This window comes from Lepidochelys kempii, chromosome 15, assembly GCF_965140265.1.
Source record: "Lepidochelys kempii isolate rLepKem1 chromosome 15, rLepKem1.hap2, whole genome shotgun sequence".
In the NCBI taxonomy this organism is placed as follows: Eukaryota; Metazoa; Chordata; order Testudines; family Cheloniidae; genus Lepidochelys; species Lepidochelys kempii.
This window is the reverse complement of record NC_133270.1, coordinates 31,242,315-31,262,679: the sequence shown is the minus strand read 5'-3', so window position 1 is coordinate 31,262,679 and position 20,365 is coordinate 31,242,315. Positions and strand designations below refer to the sequence as shown.

General features: G+C 57.3%; 1 protein-coding gene and 1 long non-coding RNA gene across 4 annotated transcripts in view; one reads left to right on the top strand and one right to left on the bottom strand.

Moving 5' to 3' along the window:
• Window positions 1-628: 628 nt before the first annotated feature.
• On the bottom strand, window positions 629-18,598 carry LOC140899005 (uncharacterized). Its single transcript, XR_012155179.1, has 4 exons — window positions 18,412-18,598; window positions 18,143-18,224; window positions 13,773-17,520; window positions 629-13,005 (listed from the first exon to the last, which is right to left on the bottom strand). It is a non-coding gene; the product is annotated as an uncharacterized lncRNA (long non-coding RNA).
• Window positions 17,683-20,365, top strand: part of CRYBB1 (crystallin beta B1) — a 30,987-nt gene continuing 28,304 nt past the window's right edge. For all 3 annotated transcript variants that reach the window (XM_073313720.1, XM_073313718.1, XM_073313717.1), the window contains exon 1: window positions 17,683-18,253. The gene's annotated coding sequence lies outside the window, so the exon portion shown is untranslated. The remainder of the gene's footprint in view (window positions 18,254-20,365) is intronic.

The following is a 20,365-nucleotide window of genomic DNA, read 5'->3' as shown; positions in this document are numbered from 1 at the left end:
AGCTGGAGTCAGCCCCCAGCAGGTGCTGACTGCCCTTGGCTGTCACACACTCATCCCTGCCAGCGTCCCGCATGCTGCACCGGCCATAGCTCAGCCATGTCTGAGACACTGGCCTGCCCGGTCCTGCTGCTGTCTGCACCCTCTGCTCACTGTTACCGGTTCTGGGCAGGTCCCGGGCCCTGGGGGGCTAGTCAGGCCCAATCTGGCCTGTTGCTCCCTCAGCCCAATCCTGCCTTGACCTCACTGGAGTGCAGGCTGTCAGAACGTGAGAGCTCTGGGCCTGGGGCATGTCCATCTCCAGCTTGTTTTCTTGGTCCTGATGTTAACACCTAGGGGTAGGTGTAGCAGGGCTGGCGGGGTGGGCTGCAGATTCAAACCGCCCAGCAGGGCCTCAGGTTCTCTGCCCTTGGCTCCCGCTGCAGCTTCAGTAAGAGAGTCATTGCTGGGCCACACGCAACGATCTCTTCAGCTGCAGTCGCCTCCCGGGGCTTTCTGGTAGCCGGACTGTCCAGGTTCCCGGGCCCAGCACCTGCACAGCTCTTGGGCTGACGCACCGCAAACCCCGGCCTGGCTGCAGCAGCAGCTTCCTTTGCTCTGCCCCTTCCTGCTGGGAGGGAAAGGGGGCAGGGAGCACCCACCGTGGCACCACACAAAGACACGGGGCTGCAGAGGCATTTGCAGAGTTGACATGTTTAGAGCAGACGTTACAGGCTTGAGCCAGTGGTCACCGTCCATCGGGAGCCCCAGGCACACGTACAGCCAGGGCTGTTCACAGATCCGCGGCATGCCTGCTGGCGCTGGTTTTCTCCACGGGCAACACCCGTGGGGCCAAGAGCCTGCTTCTCCAGAGCCGCACAAAGGCCGGTCCCAGCTGTGTGATGTTCTCTCCCCAACCCCTCTCGCGCCCCCCCCCCCCCCCCCAGGCATCAGTCTGACAGGGCTGCGGGAAGGGCCTTGGGCTGGATGCACTGGCCTTTGGGGCCGTGCTAACTGGCCAGGCTGTTAATTCTCCTTGGTGCTGGGCTGCTGGGGGATGCTCTAACTGACTGGGCTGCAGGGTGCCAGGGCTCGTCACCCACTGCATTACTATTATACAGAGCTAACGCTCCATGAAAGTGAGATGCACAGCGAGGGGCAAATCTCCCAGGGCTGAGGCTGTAGAAATACTTCAGGGCTTGGGTGCTTCTGGGGACCTGACCTGAGCTGTCCATACCCCATGCAGACCTGAGCTGGCGATCTTATGAAGCCAGCCTGCCTGCCTGCCATTCCAGAGCCCCAGCCATTTCAGATCCAGTCCTGCCCAGAGTACAGAAGACGCAGAAGGGAGAATATAGGGAACCAAATTCTTATACCCAGTTCCAGTTAAAGCTCACCTTGGGTTCAGGCCAGGTTTGGGTCGGGCATTATTCTACTGGCTCCAGGTCACCCAGCCCATCAAAGGCTTTTTCCTGTTACTTGGAAAAATTAGTGGCAGTGGGATCCACTTGATTCTTTTCCTCCGGGGACCGCAGCCCCAGACTCTTTCCCCCACGTTTGCTTCTAGGAAGCCTAGTCCAGCCTCTGGTCCTCGCAACTCTGCAGGCATGTGTGCCAGGGATTGTCTAGCATTTAAATAAGGCAGCTTTGCATCTCATTTCCCCACAACTCCCTTTGCATCGCTGCTGCTCGTAGACCTTTGTGTGGTACAAAAGCTCTTCTGAAACAGGTTCCTGACCAGTGAATAAGAACAATTGTATCTGAACTGTTCAGGTGAGCACGCCGTCAGCAAAGGCAGTCATTTCCACGGGGGCGGTCTCCATTCCCCACACGAGCAGCGGCCCATGGCAGACCCTGAAGGGGAGTGGGTATCCGGAGGAGGAGAACAATCTGGTTCTGCTAGCAGCAGGTTTCTCTTTGCTTTGGGGTTTTTTATTATCTTAATTTTTCCCCTAGAGCCCTTCCGTTTGGAATGCTATGGGCCTCACTCTGCTTCCTGGCTGACCCTACCCTGTGAGTGAGCCCGACTCAGAGAGTAAAGGGGAGAGGGTCAGGCCCTGGGTTGTTCCCCACTTGTCAAATGCACCCCTTGCTTATGAGATGCTTCTGCAATGGGAGTTTTGTTTCTGCTGTGCAAGAGAAAGGAGCCCTCCAATGCGCAGTGAGAACCAGGGCCAGAACCGGCCCACACCCACCTACGGGTGGCTCTGCACAGAGACACAAGGACCTAGGGCAGAGGATGGAAGGTCCGAGGCTTGTGGCAAAACCGCAGCGATTAGGTCATGAGACCATAAAGCAAAGGCCTGTCCCGAGCGGCCCAGTGCCCTATAAAGGTGCCACTGTACAATACATGGGCAGAAACAAACCAAGGGGCCACGAGCCCCTGGTGCTGCTCCTGGCTTGGACCTTTGGCTGTGTAACAACTGCCCCAACATGGGCTGGCAGCGGTGACTGGACCTAAGGCCTTCTGCTCAAAAATCCCAGGCCACTACCGCCTGGGCAGAAGGAACAAGCTTAGCGGTGAGCGGCTTTTATCCTTCTCGAGCACCAGCCGCTAGAGGGAGACACTGCACAAGCCGCAGCTGCAGGATGAGGCCCAGCTGGGGCCTGAGCACCCTGACGCCGGTGGGAGCCAGCCAGAGCTGCGGGCGCTCGGCACCCCTGTGAGCCAGGAGTGCAGATACCTGGATGTGTAGCTAGCAGCTGGGGCCGATGAGTTTTCGGGTCCTTCCGGACATCCTGCTGGAAGGCCTGTCACTTTCTGGGGCGGGGCAGCTGTTGGGATGCATGAGTTTCTGATCCCGCTGGGAGGGATGGGGGGAGTGAACAATAACCAACCAGCCCTCGGAAAGCCAGCCTCTGCCCCCTCCTCCAGCCTCCGTCCACTGACCTCCTGGAGTAAGGGGCTATCAGAGGGGAGCTCAGGCGGCCCGAACTCATTCATGCATCATTATCCCATCCCATGGGGCAGCTCACTCAAGGCCACCTGGCAAAGCGGGGGTGAGAGGCAAGGAGTTCCCACCCCCAGCCCTTTTGCAGAGCCTCTTGCCCACTACAACACCCTGTCTGCTCCAGCAGGGAAAAGCACAGGGGACAGGCTGCGGCCAGGGCCAGCAAAGCCGGGCAGCTGCCCCCGCTGAGCAGTGAGAGGAGCATGCGGCTCTGGAGGCTGCCCGTGGTGCTCGTGTTACTGGTTCCTCTGCAAGGTGCTGGCCAGGCTGTTAGTCCATGTGCTCTGGAAACCATCCCCTCCAGGGAGCCCCCGTCCAGCAACCGCCACCGCCCGGTCAAACACCAGCCTGGCCTCGAACTACAGCAGACCTAAGGCAGGAACGCAGCCCCCGTCCAGCCCCACCATCGCATGCAGGTAGCTTAGCTCTGACCCCTTCCTGAGCCTCACTAACGCCTCTCCCCAGGGGCAGCCTGCATGGGAACCTGTCTCTTGGGCAGCCCCCGCTGATTGCAACGGAGCCCTGTGCAGGCAGCATGGTCCAGCTAGCTCGGCCGCCCTCCGCACCAGGACCCTACGAACCAGACACCAGAGTAACAGTCACTATCGGCGTGGGAGCAACACACACGCACAGAGCCATTGCACACACACGCACACACAGCCATCAGGGCAGATTGGAAGGCCCTGGAGGTTTTTCGCCTTCCTCTGCAGCATGGGGCACGGGTCACTTGCTGGAGGATTCTCTGCTCCTTGAGGTCTTCAAACTACAATTTGAGGACTTCAATAGCACAGATATAGGTGTGAGGTCTTTTTTAGGAGTGGTGGGTGAAATTCTGTGGCCTGCATTGTGCAGGAGGTCAGACTAGATGATCATAATGGTCCCTTCTGGCCTAAATATCTATGAATCTATGAATCAGAGATACACACACGCACACACAGCCATTGCACACACACACACAGAGCCATCAGAGATACACACACACAGAGCCATTGCACGTACACGCACAGAGCCATTGCACACACATGCGCACACAGCCATCAGAGATACACACACACACACACAGAGCCATTACACACACACACACACACACAGAGCTATCAGAGATACACACACAGAGCCATTGCACACACAGACACGCACATGCACACAGAGCCATCAGAGACACACACACCACACACACACACACACACTCGGCACCATCAGAGAGACACACGCAGAGCCTGGAGAAATGGCCCAATGGCCTGGTCTGAGAGGCTATGGAACCGTCTCCCAAGGCAAGGGCTGGGTGTGCCATCGCCGGGATCACTGAAAAGCCAGCAGCAGGCTGTAATGTGCAATAGGGAACAATCAGGACAGAGGGAGACGTGACCAAACTGGCCCCTTCCGTCTCCCCTTTCTGCGAGGAGCAGTGAGCGGCTCTGGGCCCTGGGCTTAGTGCAGCTGCAAGGAAGGGAGCCGTCTCCAGGCTGCCCAGTCGAGGCAGTGCTGGGCCTGCAGCATCCTCCCCAAGATTTAGACTGCTGTCTCACTGGTCTGTCCATCTGTCTGTCTGTCTCCCCTCACACGCCTATTCACCTGGCCATGGCCAGAGCTCTCTGGCTCTAGAGGGACTAGGAGCATCCCTCCCTAGAGGGCCCCATTCTACCCAGGAGCTGAAACCTGAGAACAGCAAGGCTGTGGGATGGCAGGGATTCCCCCCCCCCGCGGCCCCTGGAGACTGTGGGGCAGCCCCTGGGGGTGCTGGCAGCAGGGTTTGTGAAACCTGAAAGTGACAAGCTGGGGCACGAGCAGCCTGAGACTCGTCTGCAAACTCCCTCTGTCGTCTCCCGGTCTCGCTCCCCGCAGGGAACATCAGACACTGCTCACCCCTGGAAACGGGGGCTGCCGGGCCAGCCCTTCCAGACAGTGTCTCGTCACCATCCATCCCCCCATCCCTGGGGCCTCTGGCTCTCAGACTGCCCCTCTGGGCCTGCGCACAGCGACTGCGGGGCAGGGGAGAGGAGCAGTCCTGGGGGCTGTCACCTGCTCTGACTCTCCTGTACCCAGGAACACAGGACTTGCCGCAGACAAGCAGACAAATGGCCCTTCTAGGCTGGTTCCTGCCTCCCTCAGCAGCCAGCGTTACCTGGCCCAAGTGCCCCCGGCAGCAGTGAGGTGTGCACAGCAGCTGTCCCGCTGAGCCCAGCGCTGGCCACCGACGCAGGGAGAGCGCCGTGCCTAATCCGCCGGGGTGAGGCCCAGAGAACAGGAGGAGGGGACTCTTGGGGGTTTGCCGTTGCTTGCTGGGGTGACCCTGCCCTGGATCTAAAACCTGGCCAGCCTCGGCACGCGGGGAGATCCCTGCTCCCCGATGTTAGAGCTGGAAGTGCTATTAGGCCAGCTAGCCACTGTCCTGAGGAAGGTCTGCCCCGGGCGGCGCTGCTGCCTGCCCCAGCTCTCCTGTCCCTCATCTCCAGGTTCCTACATGCTCCCCTGGGCCCCCTCATTCATCCCCTCCCTCCCTCCCCGCTCACAGGGCCAACTCCTGGGGGCTCCTGCCATCCCCCCTTAGCTGCAGGTTTTCACTTCTCCTCATACACCAGCCCCAGCTCTCCCCTCGGCTCCCTCCATGTGCTGCCCAGCATCGTGCCAGAGGCCGGTCACGCCCTTGTCCTCAACGTGACGCTGCCGTGCAACATCCCCCAGCTCTCCGGTCTCCCTGGAAATCCATGTCGAGCCCAGCAGGCATAGAGCCCTACAGCCCCTGGAGGGAAATGGGGAGCCCAGCCTTGTGACCCGCTCAGGGGGGATCGCTGCCTGCCTGGGGGCCGAGAAGCAGCACAACGCAGGACAGGAGCTGGGTCTGGAGCGGGCGGCTGCAGGTGACCCCCATGTTCCCTTGCCACGCTGGATCCCTGGAGTCACTGCACTTGCACAGGCGGGGGGCAAATCTCTGCCCCTGCCCAGCCAGAGATGGGAAGCCACCTGAACCCAAAGGGCACCCGGGCGCCAAGCAGGGAACGTGCGCAGTGACAAGGAGCAGAGCAACAGAGCCAGCCAAGCAAAGCCGCCCATTCTGTAAGAACCTCTCCATGTGCTCCCTGTCCCCGCCCTGCATCGCTGCCCTTGGCAGCCGAGGACCTCGCCGTGCAGATGGGAGCATACTTCTCCTGTGGAGACTGCAGTCTTCCCAGCGGCTCCTACCCCTCAGGCCCCAGGGTTCCAGCCCGTGCAAACCAACAGACCAGAAGAGCAGGGGACCCAGAGAAAGTCAGGGAAGCTTCCAAATGCCGAGTCCCGCAGAGGTTGGCACAGACATAGGTTTGGCCTTTGGGGCTCACGTGTTCCACTCATCTCCTGGGATGAGCAAATCCAGCCTTTTAGCACCTGCTGCCTGGCGGACTGGTTAGGTCATGAGCAGCGGGGGAGTCTCAGGTCACTGAAAGCAGTGATAGACACCTTAACACAACAGTGAGGGGCTGGCCAGTGGTCAAGCCCAGGCTCTCCCAGCCCTTCCAGACAGTGTCTCGGCCGCAGCTCCCGGGCTGGGGCACAGGCACGCTTTGAACACCACCGAGGCTGAAATGCTGGTTCCCCGGTTGCTACATTATTCTGGGCAGATTCTCGCTCACCTGCAAAATAGGAAGGTTTCGCTTTCTCTGCCAAGCCTTGTGCCAGATCACCCCGATTTAACCTAGCTCGGGTTCCCCGTGATCTGAGCCAGCCTCGCTGTGCCCAGGCTGAGCCTGCATGCCCTCCTTCTCCTGGAGGGCCCCATCCCAGCTGGGCAAACCTGCATCACTGTTCATGCTGATCCAAGGCAGCCAGATACTCTACCCCTTGCCGTACCCTGAAAGGGCAAGTCGTGCTCGCACCTCGATTTGGGGGTGCATCACAACCCCACTCTCCAAGGAAGCACATGGAACAATGGACCCCCAAACCCATTCTGAGCCCAGCCCTGAGAGAGGTTTTAGTATGTTAATAAAGCAGGGAGCAGTCAGGGTCGGGCAGCCTCCTGACTAGTTAGTATGTTAGGTAAAAATACACCAGCCACATCACTGCCACACACGGACCCGGAGAGATAATCGAGAGGAGGCAGTTAGGTTAGTGGCGAGATCCCCAGCAAGTCGTTAATATCAGCCTGAAAGGAACAGGTCACGGTGGTTAGTACAGAAACACATAGGGGTTAAAGGTGTGGGGGGGTCTGCTACAGAAACAGGCAATAAACTGGCATAAAGACCGAGTCACGCTGTGGGTCCTTCTCCAGCTACACGTCTCAAGGCAAAGCAGAACAGCTGTTAGCAGTTAGACAGCAGCGAAAGGGGAGTGAGCCCCGGAGCGTCTCACGAGCAAGAGAGGCTCCAATCACTTACAGGCCAGATCCATAAAGCACTTGGGCAGAGTTGCTCTTGGAGAGCACCCACACCTGGAGAGCAAGCGATGCTCCTGGCTGCAGAGTGCACCTGTCTGTCTGTCTGTCTGTCCGGGCGGACACTCTCCTCCCGTGAGTTCTGCTTGCCTGAGTGTCAAAGCCAGGCTGCTCCCGAGTGGAGGCAGTTCCAGGAGAGGATCTCGTGTGTAGCCCTCGGCCACGCTGAGATGCACAGAAGGGACAAACTCACCCCGCCCTGTCAGCGGAGCTAACAGCTGGGGAATGGGGACAGGTGCTCGGTAAGCCAGTACCACGCTGCATCTGGTCCCGCTCTGCCCCTGGACTGGTGCTGCTCTCCTCTCTGCCTGCGCCCCCTCCCTGTTCTCACTGCGCCCTCCTCTCACTCCTGCCATCTTCCCCCTGAGCTCTCTGACCTCTGCCCACTGGCTCTGCTCCCTAGCTGGGGAGCTCTCCACACTGCCCTGGAGCCACTGCGATCTCCCCAGCTGAACCTCACCGGGGCACCTCCCTTTGCTCCCCCGCCCATGCACGACTTTCCGTGGAACATCTCACGATGATGCCAGCCACACACACACATGTTACATTATCACCCCCGCCCCAGCTCTGAGCAGCAATGTTCTGGTTCACAGCCCCCTGCCGCTCCTGCTACCCACGTCTCCTCAGCCCGTTAGCAGCCACGTTTTGTTGGTTTGGCACCTTCCTCCCCCCGGAGCAGTGCAGGAGGGACCCACTGCCTGGCCAGGTACCCTGTGCTGCAGGCTTCATGCATAGCCTTTGGGGTGGTTAAGGGCGTCAAGTTCCCACTCCAGCTATTATCACTGATTGATTTAGGAATCGGGCCTTTGCCTTCAGTATTTAAGTGCAGTTAAAAGGACAGCAACCAGCATTGCTCTCCGTCCATGCAGGGGTTAGGTTAGTCCTGTTAATCACTGCAGGCCCCCCCGAGGGGATGCTAGTGAGCTAGCGGATATTCCTGGTTTGCATGCCAAAGGCACAGTGGATGGGCCAAACCCTGTCGCCTGTACTTTGGCAAACTCCCAGAGAAGGCAAAGGGAATGCAGCCCATGCAGGTGGAGTGAAAGCTGAACGAGACCTCACAACTAGGCCCAATGTTAGTGCATCATGAAATACGTTAAACGCCTCGACGGCAGATTTCCCTCTAGACAACATGGCCTGTTCCTCTCCCTGCCCGTCACCTCCCATGCTCTCGGTTAGGGACCAGGAGTAAGTACAACAAGTGCCAATCGACCAGAGAGGTTCAGCCCCTCGGCTCCTGGCAGTTAGGCGCTTGAGGTTGGCAACTGCTTTCCACATGCATCAGTGCCAAAAGGAAACCAGTGGAGATCCAAAGAAACTGAGTCCTGGCCCGGCACAAGCTGAGAGCACCCCATGTCCGTCCCAAAGCTCAGGAGTAACAGAGGCACTAAGGCTGATGTGGAGGCCATTCCCAATGACAGATGAACCAGGCAGCGTTCCAAGCAATTCAAGAGTTTGGGGTACGGGTGGGGACTGCAGTTTCTTAATTGCTTTTTAACAGGGTCTCTCTGCAAATTAGCTTCACTGGACCTTCTGGCAAATACAAATTACAAAGTGACTGGCCAGTATGTGAAACATGCCACTCCAAACCGTTTTATAAAGCCTGTGAATAGCATTGTTTTCTCTTGGCCTCATAAAGTTGATTGAAAACCAGTGGCCTAATTTTCAAAACTCCTGAGCAACTTCCTTTCTCATTGCACTTAATGGGAGTTCAAGATGTTCAGCTGCTCTGAAAAGAAGGACAGCCGCATAACGTAGCAGGGTCGCATGGACAGGGGTCTGTCGGAGGGGTGGGGGAACACCTCTTCATTCATTTGTCATGGTGAAGAGCAGCAGAAAGTTAAGGAGCCAAAGAGTGTGTGTTAGTAGCATATAGAACCAACTAAGAAGAGATTAGTACAAGCAGTTAATAAAGAGCCACATGTCATAACCAGAGAGGGCATCTTAGTTCAGGAACAGAACTAGGAAAGAGAAATGGAGAGAAAAGCAGCAAAGGTTAGTTTGTTTAATTCAGTTTGGAAATTTGTTAGTCACAGGAGAGAGAGATCTAGTGACTTAAAAAGGAACTGAAAAGCTTTTGTCAATAAACCCAGTCTAGGATCCCTAGTCAGCAGCAGAATCCACATGCAGACTTCAGCGTTACAGACAGAAACACCCCTGGAAAATCAGTCCTTCCTCTAGTGACCTGCCAAGACCGGCGAAGCAGTGTCTGTCTTTCCTCTGCAGGTGTTGTGGGAGTTCCAGCACCGACAGCAAAGCAGAGAGTCTGGCTCTCTGGTGTTCCTGGAGCGCTACCCCATGTTGCTGGGGAAAGACAGAATCGTGCACTCAGGCCCTGTCAGGTACATGGAGGAGCAGCTCCCCACCGATTCCCTCGCTGTGTTTGTAATGTTTGACACTGCACGTAGATTCTGTTCCTGGGGCGGCAACTTGACTGGCTTCTTTGCAGACATACTTACGCAAGCTTTTCCGTTCCCCTTTAAAGGCAATGTTGCTGTCCCCGGTTAGTAGGAGGTGAAACAAGCCGGGTTAGTAGTGCATGCATTACAGCCAGTTAGTGGGTTAGTTCGTTCGCAAGTAACTTACTCCATATTCCAGCGGCATTAGCAGGCCTGGCTGGGGGGCAGAGTCTGTGAGGGCAGGGAGATCTTCCTGGGTTAGTACGTTAAGAACTTAGCACGGTAATATACATGCACAACGCACCAGTTAGTCCCACTTGCTGGTGGGGGATGCACCTCCTTGGAGTTTAGCCCATGCTGCTGTCATAGGCCAGGAGCAGCTCCTGGTATCTAGCGGCAGGAGACGCCTTTGGGCTATCGGGCTGGGATTTGGAATGTTAGTGGCTCATTATTCTGAGGCTAGAACTGGCCTGTGTGACCCTAAGTAACCGAACTGGAGAATAAAGCACTTTGCAAATGCAGCCCCTAGCACCGTCCTGGCCTAGGAGAGCGCTCGGCCCCTCCTGCTGCCATGCACCCCTGTGCAGAAGCATCTCCACAGCTACCAAGCCAGCGCGCTCCCCTCACTCACACCAGCTAGGAGGGAATCCTGCCCACAGCTCCAGGGCAGGTGAGAGTCAGGCTCTTGGGGTCTGTCTGCACTGCCCGCAGCAGCGAGCCTCCAGCCCGGGTTTGCAGGGCTCACGCTGCCCAGCCAGGGCTTTGGTGTGGCGTCCCAGGCTGGAGCTCGGGTTCCAAAGCCCGCCCGGCTTCCTGGCCTTCAGAGCCCGAGCCCCAGGCCGAGCCACACGGCAGCCCCAGCTCCACCAGCCCAAGCCTGTTGATCGCTGCCACAGGCGGTGGAGACGGGCCCGTAGTGACCGAGCCAAGGAGCTGCCAGCCCATCAGAGCTAAATGCGTCCGATCTACGGGGCAGGAGTGTGCCAGAAGAAGCAGAGGAAGGAAATGGGTAACAGGGTTAGGAGAATGCTGTGCAATTGCACTAAGCTGGTGGCTGGGGCAAAGGCCATGAGCTGGCAGCGCATCAGCTGTTGGAGAGACAAAGCTATTTCTGTCCCGCTCTGAGTAGCTGCTGTCTCGCGAGCAGGGGCCCAGTAGGGAAACAAATGGAATTCCAAAGAACAGTGAAGATCTGTCTTCTGGCTCTCCCCCACGGCCTGACCATGAACCCGGCAGGCTGGGCGTATTGAGGATGCTTGGCTTGGGGGCTCTCCCCAGCATGCCCATGGAGCAGCACAGAACCACAGTGAACAACCAGAAGAGACTAACTGCAGCTGTAAAGCAGGAGAAGCAGAAGGTTCCTAGCTAAGGCAGGCTCCATCTGTCACATGGACTAGGGAATGTCTCAGGGATGGGAAGTGAGGGGGAAAGGAAACAAGGAAATAACCCCCTGGAACCAAACGGGGCACTCTATGCCCCCACCTGGCTCCCTCGGCTCCTCTCTCGTCAGGAGTAGGTAGATACAGCCAGGAGATTCCGTCCCCCCACTCTACAGACGCTGCAGTGTTCACACACTGTGCTGACACACATGGGAAATAGCTAGACTCGCCCGATGCAAGCTCCCTGGTGCGAGGCCCTCCATGCTGGCTTCTCGGAGAGTCCCTCACTGAACGGGAACACACCTGCAGCTAATTTTCCTAAAAGAATCCGACCTGCAAGTCCCACCACAGCACCCTGCCTGCAGAAGCTGCTCCCTGACCTCCCTGGGGCACGCTCCCACCCACCTCCCAGCAGCAGGAAAGTGCTGGAGTTGTTACGTTTACCAGGGGAACGCGGCGCTTGCTTAGCATGGTGATGGAGGACGGTGGCTCAGGGGAGTTCTGAGAGGTGGCATTCCCGCCCGCGTGCTCCATGTTGCTCCTGGAGGCTGACAGGTTTTTAAACACACAGCCCAGCACACAGGCCTCGGGGCAAGCCAATCTCCTTGAGGCACTCTCCCCTTATTACAGCCTGACACCAGCTGCGCAGGACAGGTATGGCAGAGAAAAGCCCCAGAACATCGCCTGCAGGTGATAGAGACAATGAGCAGCCTGGGTCCCTCTGAGCCCCGAGCTCTCGCCCTGACACGAGGAGATCACACCACACAAGCCTCTCCGGGGGCTCAAGGAACTCAGAGCAGGCTCGCTGGCCCCCACCCCAGCTCCATTGCTACTGGGCTCGGCACCATTCACAAAAGGAACATTCACCGGAGCAGAGAAGTCATGGCATGAGCCGGTGACGAAAGGCCAGTGGGATGAACTTGTTCCTTAAGCTCCTCCCACCGCCACCATTTCCCATTCAGTATTTCCAGAGCTACCACCACGGCCAGGTGATCCCTCAGCTCCTAGCACCCCGGTATATCACTCAGGGGGAGGGGAGCACCCCGGCGAGCCAGAAAGGCTAAGCACCATCATTCATGCAGATCGGGCGAATGCAGTAGCCTGCACCAGCGCTGAGCCCAGTGGCAGTCTGTCCTCTCAGCCCTGAGGGTAATCTGCAGATGGACACTACAAACCCAGCCGCGCCCTCCTGGCCCACTGCCCCAAGGGCGGGGTGGGGGAGCCCTAAGGAATCAGTTCTCTTTCCGGGGGAGGTTTCAGACAAGCATGAACTGCTTTGGCGTCACCCCCATTTGTAACCATCTAGAACATTCCCCAGCCCTTAGCTCTTGTTCTCCTCCCGAGGGAACTAACTCTGTGAAAGGGCCGAGGCATCGGGATTTGCACTGGCTCGGAGAAGTGACCCTGGCAAGAAAGCCCCGCTGACCCAGAGCTAGCCTTAGCCACACTCCGTCTCACAGCCCTCTCCCACTGCAAGCCGTCTACCCCTGTGAAAGGGGGGCATGGGCCGGGCCGCAATCTGTCGGGCAGTCGACACGCACAGGCTGACACGTGGCGTTTGCTACAGTCTCAAATCTTCCGGATGTCGTCACTAAGCAATACCTTCGGCAGTGTCCTGTGCGTGCTGCTCCCGCAGCTCCGAGCAGGCAGCCTCATGGCCACACTCACAGGCCAGCGAGTCAGCGTGATCCTCTCTGGAGCCACACTGGCTCCTGGGGATTTGTGACAAAGAACCGAAACCCGCTCCCCGTGGTGCCAGTCTGAGGTGCTGTGACTCACTGCTGCCCCTTCCTTGCCAGGGCACCGCCATAGCACTGCCGTCGGGTCGCCAGGGCTCAGGAATCCCACTGGGGAGCGAGATGGCGCATCCCTCAGGCAGACATCTGGTGTCTCTGCAAAGAAGGCAAACGAAGCTGTTAGATACCACCAGGTGCCCTGCTCCTTCATCCCGGTCAGTGCAGCATTAGGGCACTCTCTGCAGCGGAGACCTGGCCCTTTCCACTCTCAGAGAACTTTCCAGGGTTAACTAACGACTCCTCATCTCCACACCAATCAAAGCAGAGGCCCTGGGAGCTGCAGAATCAGATCTCAGAGACGATAGCCAAGGCTGCAGAGGGGCGTGAGCCTGAGAGGCAGGATTAGAGCTCAGAGGCTGCTGGCCCCAGGCCTGTGCTCAGACCTGTCCAGGCTTTGAGTCCTGCTCAGAGCAGGTCGCAAGGCCTAGGAAAAGGGCTGGACAAGGGCATAGGGGGCTGCTTGTCAGGACAGACGCGGAGCAAGTTAAACTCCAGCCAGGCCAGTGGGAGTTTGGGAAGCGCAGCCCCATCCAACAAGTAAGGACAGGGAAGGCTCTCCTCCTGGGCTTCTGGACGAATCGCCTGAGCAGAGCCGGCAAGCTGGCAGGCGTCATTCGAACTCCACCCCCTCACGCTGTGAGGCACTTCGGCTCAGCACTGTCTCCCTGGGAAGGGCTGCCCAGCACCCCAGGTCGCTCAGGGGCCACTTCTCACTGCCATGGGAATGTTCCTCCCCACTCAGGCTTTTGCCAGGCTGGAGTGGGACTCACGCGGTGCCTAGGCCTGATGCTGCCCTCTGGGAGTCTGGCCACCCCATGTGCCAGCCGCTAGTGCCACTGTGCGTGGCTTGCCCCGTGTCCTACCTGGTGCCACTGGCTACGAGAACACTGTAAAATAACCCCCCATCTTGTCTTGCTGCTCCGGCCGCGCAGGGGACTGTGTGTGAACAGACCTCAGGTCAGTCATTAGCAGCTGCAAAAGAAAGCAACCAACACAGCAAAAGAGAACAGCATGCGGCACCTTCCACGGCCACCCAACTCCCCAGTTCCTGGGGTCCAGGTGGCACCGAAGGGAAGCCCCGCACTAATAAGCACCCCAGCAGGAGAGTCTTGCCTGCGATGCTCTGCCGCCCTGTGGGAAACGGGGGCTCAGAGGAGACGGTGCCAGAGGCTCCCCGTCCCTGGGCTGGGCTGGCACAGGGGCTATAGGCCCCTCTTCCGGGCAAGGTGCTTTCAGAGGAAGCTGCAGAGCCTCTCCTGGCTACAGAAAGGTCCCACACTGGCTGTGTCCCTGGGGATACAGAGATGGATAGACTGCAGTCCTCTGGGGCCACCCCCACCCTAAGCTAGGAGAAAACATGACAGCAAAGACACTACTGGACTAGGAAAGGGGTGGCTAGTGGCGCCGTCCATGTCTGCATGCAAGTCTCCTCCAAAGGAGCCCCTTTGGCTTGGGCATCTCCAGGGCTCGGGCATGCAGAAGCCAAGCCCCCAGCTTTCTCCAGAGTCGCTCGCTGTCTCATTTGATCAAATCCTCTTCATTAGAAATGGCGTCTGCCAGCGGCGTGTGCGGTGTCAGAGCAGGGCTCACTGGGTCACTCGGCGCTGGCTGGACTGGCTTCCGTTCATGGCTTAGGAAGGAGCCAGCTTTACATTCCGAAGGAGAGAGAAGACGAAGGCGGAACACGAGCTAATTGGGGCCGTAGCTCTGAGCCATGGAGTGCTGGGCGTGCCGCAATGCTGCGCGCTCCCTGCTGTCCGGCTGCATAGCACGCCCCGGGGTGGGGGACAGGCCTGATGGGGGTGAAGGGCAGGGCATTGGGTCTTCCGTTCAGGAAGAGCAAAAGCCTGGCTCCCTGCGTGCCGCAGGAGTCACTTTGCTGACACTGCTTAATCAAAAGAGATGATTCCCAGACACCAGCAGCTCCTCAGTCAACAAGCCAGCCCCTCATTGGGCTGGGTCCCCCGGCTACTTGTGCCATGATCCAGAACCCGTGCTCATGGTCATGCCTTCCTACAGGGCTACTCCTACTAACACCTGCATGGCACGTGCTGCGGTGATTCACACTATCACAGACAGCAATAAAAGGAACCATCCTGTGCCCTGGAAGAGGGAGCCGGCCCTTAGTCTGGGGTGTGGAATCTGTACAAAACCTGATTCTCTGCAGGAAAAGGGGAGGGTGGGTCTGGAACCATTCCGAGATAGTTGTGTATCTCCATTTGCTGCTGCTGTCCACTGCCTAGATTTCCCCTGAACTAGCTGCTTCCCCACCTGATGTGTGTGTGTGCACCTGTGTTGTTTTCAGGGCTGACTAGATTGTTAAAGTTGGTCCAAATGTTCTGAATTTCAATTTTTCAATTACATTTTTGATCAAAATTTGATTTTTGGGGGAAGAAAAAAAACAAAAAAACTTTTTTGATGCAATCAGGTGTTTTGACCACCTCTAACTTGTATGTACATTTGCACAATGTGTGTGTCTCTGTGTGGCGTGAACATGGGGACAGGTGGGGCAGAATGCCAAGAACCATTGAAGCATCTTTTATTACACTGTGTCCGAAGTGATGCTGAAAAAGGACCCGTTTCCTCTTTGTGTCACTAGGAGACAAAGCCATAGACATCCTCCATTGACCACCAGCACTGAGCTCACTTGCAGCGGACAACGGATCTCGTGCTAGTCACTTGGGGCAGAATCTAGCTCCCAGGAAATTACCCCTAAGCCCCCTGCAGCTTCTTCCCAACAGCAGTGCTAGAAAGGAGCCTCTCTGAGTTTCCTGGAGCCCATGCACAGCTATGCCCCGGTGTGTGTATGAAGGAGGCATAGAAAGTCCACACCAAACAATTACCCATTTCAGATCGTAATATCCTAACCCGCCCAGCCTCATGCACTCCTTGCAATCTTCTGTAAAGCTACAGAGAGTTTGGGTCGGATTCTGATCTCAGTTACACGAGAGGCTTCATCTTCAATAGAGTTACTCTGGATTCACCCCAGGATACCTGTGACTGGGGTCCTGCCCCACCTTTGTATTTAGCTGAAATACAGTCAGCTGACAGCAGCCATTAGAGTCCGACTTTGCTAATGATTTGTGTTCAAAATCAATATGAACATAACAACAAGAGCCCTGGCTAAACCCCTCTGGAAATGGGCAGAGATGACTGCAGCACAGTCTCTGATGGGACACAGCTGTCAGCTAGTTATTATTATTCCAGCTAACAATTAGCCGTCTGTATGAAAATGGCTCTCCTCAGGAAGCCCCGGCATGCATGCATTTGGTGAACACCATGCACTGAGGATCGTCCATAGGACCTGGGGCCGTCCTCGGGAGTCCGTAGGAAGGTTGCCTGCACGGCTAGAATAGACACAGTGGAAGCCAGTAAGAATGTAGCACAGGGTTTCCCGGCATGGGGCCGTAAGATGGAGGTTGGGTTCTCTAAAGGTAGGTAATTGCCCTGTTGCCAGTGAACTGAGAGCTTTAGCACACTCCCTTTGTTGGGCCATAAGTGGAGTGTGTTCCTGGGAATCGAGTGGAGAGAACAAATGACAATGTGCTGGTGGCAGTTAACAAAATGTTCGTTTTGGGCACCACTGAACTGTGCTTTCTGGTTGCAGTCTTGGGCTGCCTGTTGGCTTGTGTATACATTGGTTGCAGGGAGCTTTAGCTAGCGTAGCATGCGGGGATGCGGCAGATGTGAATATGCAGCCGTATTGTTCAGGTTAAGCAAGGGATAAACAAAAAGGAAGCCAGGACTGAAGCCCAGCTTTGCACTCGGCAGGAGCAGAATGCACGAAGGAACAAGAGCCCACCCTACACGAGTCATGTCACGCGAGCAGCGTGTGTGATGAGCGGAGGTGAGCAGAAGAGCAGAGTGGGGAGAGAGAATGGCTTTCTTCAGGGCAGAGTTAGAGTTACTTACACACCATGATTGCTAAGATTCAACATTCTGGGCATTCAGTGCTGTTCTGCGCTTCCCCTGTCTGGGCATTGCCCCTCACTCTGCCATAGCAGGACTTTGTATTCCTTCATTTTGATTCCTGGCGGAGTGTGAAATCTGAATTCGGTCGGATGTTACTGCACTCCAGGAGTGGCTGAGTCTGGCTCTGAAGCAAGCCTTCCTTTGCCTATAGCACTAGCTGGGCATTCAGTAACTAGTTTGATTATGGCCTTTGATGTATTTTTAAGAGAGGCAGATCGGGGCATTCCTTAGGGTTTTGAGAAGCTGCTAGGCATTAAATATCCCATTATTTCTAGACTTGCCTTGATTGTCAGGGTTGGGTTAGATTTTCCAATGCAAAAGGTGGCAGAGCAATAATGGATGTGAAAATGGCACCCCAAAATGCTCGGTGGTAGCATCTGTCAGATTAACTCTTTGCAGACAGGAATGGATGTACTAAAGTCCCCTTGATAGGCTGGACTTTCTCGGCTCTCTCCGTGTCCCTGTCCCTTTCCCCCCAGCATTGCTCCTAATTCCCATATTTTAGAGAAAATGGTGGTTTAAAGGCAGAGAACTAAACCAGCGTTTTTACTGCATTCCCTTCGGGGAGCATTGGAAATGATGCAAGGTTCCATTTACCTGTCTTAAACCCTATGCTTGATGTGGATCAAAAAGATGCTTCTGGAAAGAAAATACAAACAAGTGGCATATCAGTTAATCTGAGCCCTCAGCTGCTCAGCGCTGAAAATGGAGCCCTGCATCCGCCCAGCGCCTGCCTAGCTGTGCTATTGTTCGGCAGGGACTCCGTGCAGACAGGGCCGATAATGAGGTTAGGAAAAGGCAATGACAACGAACAACTGATCATTCCACTTAACAAAGGAGTTAGCGAAGGCAGAGTGTGCCCTTAGCCTCCTCACACTGCAGTGAGGCTAGTGTCCGTTTCCCCACCAGGAATGACTCAGAGATAGATGGGAAATAGCCGGGCACCGAATGGATATTTTTAGTGATGAACCAACGAGCTGAAGGCCAGTCCCCGCTGGCCCCTTTCCAAGGTATGTCCCCATTTGCTAGGGAACAGCTGCAGGAAAATCCCCCTCTGGTTTCCACACCGAGTTTTATCAACACCTAGTTATCGGAATGTCTCTGTGCACACACCACACCCCAGTGCTGGCGGTGCCGAGAAGCTGGCCATCTGGGGACAGGCTGAGTCACGGGAGAAACACCCCGACAGAAGGCTGTGACCAAGGGGAAGGGGACCGTTTCACCCAGACAAAAGAGAAAACCAAAATAAGAGCATCCTCACCTGATTTCCATGAGAAACCGCGACGCAGGGACCCCAGGCTGGGCGAGATGTTGGCTGGTGTACAAGCCTCTTTGTGCTGGAGCTTTCGAGAGAAAGAGAGAGAATCCCTGGGTAAGATATTACCATGCAAACTCCACCCCATCTTCTCGACAGCAGTCCCCCCCCACCCCACCCCCGGCCGTCCAAGCAGCCCTGCTCGTGCTGCATATGGCCCAGGAATCTGCTGCAGCTCCAATTAAATTTTAATGCTGAAAATGCAGCCAAGTCACCTTCACTCCTCCTGCTCCTTGTGCAATGTCCCTCCCCCCGTGCCTGCGCCTCTTGCTGAGCCCCCCGACACGGGGCAGGCGTGTGCCAAGCACGGGGAGGTGCCCTGCACTGAGCGCTCACAGGCTGGGTGCTCTGGGGTGAGGGGGGCTGGGCCGCGGCTTGACAATCCTGAACCATTAACGTCCAAGTGAATAAAGGGAAACCACTGAAAAGCTCGGAATAATCAGCCCATCTGCAGGCTGCTGAATGGGCTGTGTCGGAAACCAGCTGCTGGCTTATTCAAAGCGGGCACTTATTCCCCTTCTGCTGGAGCCATCTGGGCTGCCATGGCAACAGCAGTCCTAGCAGGCCCGGGGTCAGCTCCCACTCAGGAGGTGGGGAAGATCCGACACCAGCCCCACGGCTCGTTAGGGCCGGGCTGGATGGAGGCTGCCTTCGCTATCCTCTTCTGGGAGTGGCTGGCCGGAGCTGGACCAGCCTGGGAGTGGGCGGGGGGGCCACACTTGAGGGGCCTGGTGCTTCCCTAGACCTTGTGTCTGGGGGGCTGGGGGCTGTGCTTTCCATCCAGCCTGCCCTCTGCCTGCAGGGAGACCCGCACGCAGGTGGGTGATGCCTGACTCGGGCACTGTGCAGGGCCGGGAGGGCCACCCCTCGCCCCCCAGCCTGCCTGGGCAGCACCGTGAGCCCCAGCACTGGGCCCTGGCGGGACGCAGATGCCCACACCAAGGGCCATGTGGCATTAGGACGGGGGCAACTGGGACCAGGCCCTGGCCAGCTCCATCACAAGCCCTTACGCTGCGGTGCTAATGCTGTGAACCTGGCTGGGCTCTGCTCTCTGTGCCCGTCACCCTGCTGTCCTCTATGCTCCTGGTCCCTCCCCCATGCTCTGTGCTTCCTCCCCACCGTCACGCCGGCCCCTCTGCACGCTGGCCCCCCCGGAGCAGCTTCACCCCTGAGCTTTGAGCCTTGGCACTGGGAGGGCGGGTGCAGACCGGACCCTGGCGCTCATGCTCTGAGCTGTCTCACGCTGAGAGCCCCTTGGCAGAACGGTGGCACCCAGTGTCTTGTGCCTACAGTGTTAGCTGGCCTGGGCCAAGTGGCCAGCTGCATCTGAGATTGAGCACAGCATGCTGAGGGCTCCACATAGTCTCCCTCCGGTGCAAATTAGGTGCAGCTCTTGGTCTCCTGGCAAGTGCCAATGCAATTGTCAGCGTGTGAATTGAATGCCAGCCTGCCGTGGCTGCAGGGCCCCTCGGGGTATCACCCACCTCCCAGCATGTCACCACCCTGCAGTTTGCTCCCTTCCCAGCATTCAGCATGCCTGCGGAGAGCACCAGCGCTGTGGGGAGAGACACACAGACCCCATCGTGGGAGCCGGGCAGGTGGTGTGTGACTCAGAGCAGGATGGGATCGCATGAGTCGCGCTCCCTCCAGCCAGGCAGAGATCATCACGGGGCAGGAGTTGATCTGAATTGGGTAGCATCTAAGTGTCAGCTTGGATCCAGTGCCTCAGCAAGACGGCCCAGCACAGGGAGCCTTCCAGGCCACCCTCCTCTCCCTGCTGCTCCCGCTAACGGTGTGCACGAGCAAACGGTGCCCCTGCTGCCTGCTGCAGGTTGCCTCGGCCTCGCTAGGGCCCGGCAGGGCCTGCAAGCAGCCAAAGGCAGGAGGGAGAGGAGGGCCTGGGGTTGGGATCAGCTCCACTCTGCAGCAGAGAGGACAGAGCTTTCTCTCCCTGCAGCAGGCAGCTCGCCAGGCCGTAGCCTGCTCTGCTCTAGGAAGTGGAGCCTGAGTCGCTGACCTGAGCTGGCCTCAGAACCGGGGAAGGGGGGTTCACAGGCTTGACAGGACCCTGTGCCCCAGCTAACCGGCCACGCCCCGGGGAGCGCTGGTGGGCAGTTCTCTCCCTCCATGCCCGGCTGCCATGAGTTTGGTGGGTCTCAGTCGAGCTCC